This window comes from Pteropus alecto, unplaced genomic scaffold (assembly GCF_000325575.1).
Source record: "Pteropus alecto unplaced genomic scaffold, ASM32557v1 scaffold339, whole genome shotgun sequence".
Lineage (NCBI taxonomy): Eukaryota > Metazoa > Chordata > Mammalia > Chiroptera > Pteropodidae > Pteropus > Pteropus alecto.
The window spans coordinates 320184-321243 of NW_006442509.1; the positions used below are offsets into that span (position 1 = coordinate 320184).

Below are 1060 nucleotides of genomic sequence, written 5' to 3' on the forward strand. Positions count from 1 at the left end.
GCCCCTCCCAGGCCCCGGCCTGCAGGCGGGCCTGACCTCTCCCGCTCTCCCTGCTGGGCCCACCATTCCGGTCTGCAGGGATGGCTGTGACAGCCCCTGCCTCCAGTCTGGACTCCCCCAGCCACCGTCCCCAGAGCCGGAGGAACTTTCTAAAATACAAAGCTGCGAAAAGCCCTCCGTGGCCCCCGCTGCTCTCCCGTGGAGCCCACACAGTGAGGCCACAAGGCCAGCCCTGCCTGGCTCGGTGCGGGGAGCATGTGCCTATCAGGGCCGCCTCAGGCAGCTAGGCTCACACTGGGCTCTTGCAGGTGACAGCTGGCGCCCTCCCTGGTGCTGCCTGCCTACGGGCCCCTCCGCACCCTCTCCCCGGGTCCTCCTCCGAGCCCCGCCATCAAACGCGACCCACCCGCGCCTCTGGCCCACCACTCCTGCCTGTGCCCAGTCACCACCCTGCCTCCCACCCCAGCGGGCTCGTCCTGGGGTCGGACAGGATAAAGCAGAGACAGGGCCAGCGCTCTCAGCTGAGGGTGGCTGGTGGCTGTGCCATTTCAGTACTTTTGAGGAAACAGAACAGTCTTAACTATCTACATTTCTAACTGGAGAGACTGGGCTGCAGGACTCAGGTGTGGGCAAGCTCTCGGGCTGTGTGGGTGGGACACCTGGCGGCGGCCAGGTGCCTCACCAGTTTATCAAGGGAGGCACAAGCTGTTAACTCCACAAGGTGCCCTGAAGTGATATTTTGGCAAAGAGCTGTCATCCCTCGTCCGGCTGGCAGAGTAGGAGCCGTGGGCTGGTCAGGGACAGTCGGCTCTGCTGATGCGCAGGGGGAGATCCCAGGTGTGTGGGAGGAGGACAGGTCACCAAAGGGCGGGCACCCGGCCCGCCTTCGCTGTGTCTCAGTGTGCCCTGGGCACAGCGCGACCGCAGCCCTCACCCTCCCAACTCTGGGGACGGGGGAGGGGAGTGGGCGTCGCCGGGTCTTCCCTGCTTCCAGCTTTCGCTCTGCCCCGTCCCTCCGCAGGGACCCCGCCCCCAAGCGCACCCACGCACCGCCGTCGGT

At 66.2% G+C, this 1060-nt stretch overlaps 1 protein-coding gene across 3 annotated transcripts in view; it reads right to left on the reverse strand.

Annotated features, from left to right (window-relative positions):
• ICOSLG (inducible T cell costimulator ligand) overlaps positions 1-1060 on the reverse strand; it is a 10091-nt gene that overhangs the window by 7525 nt on the left and 1506 nt on the right. The window lies entirely within an intron of this gene.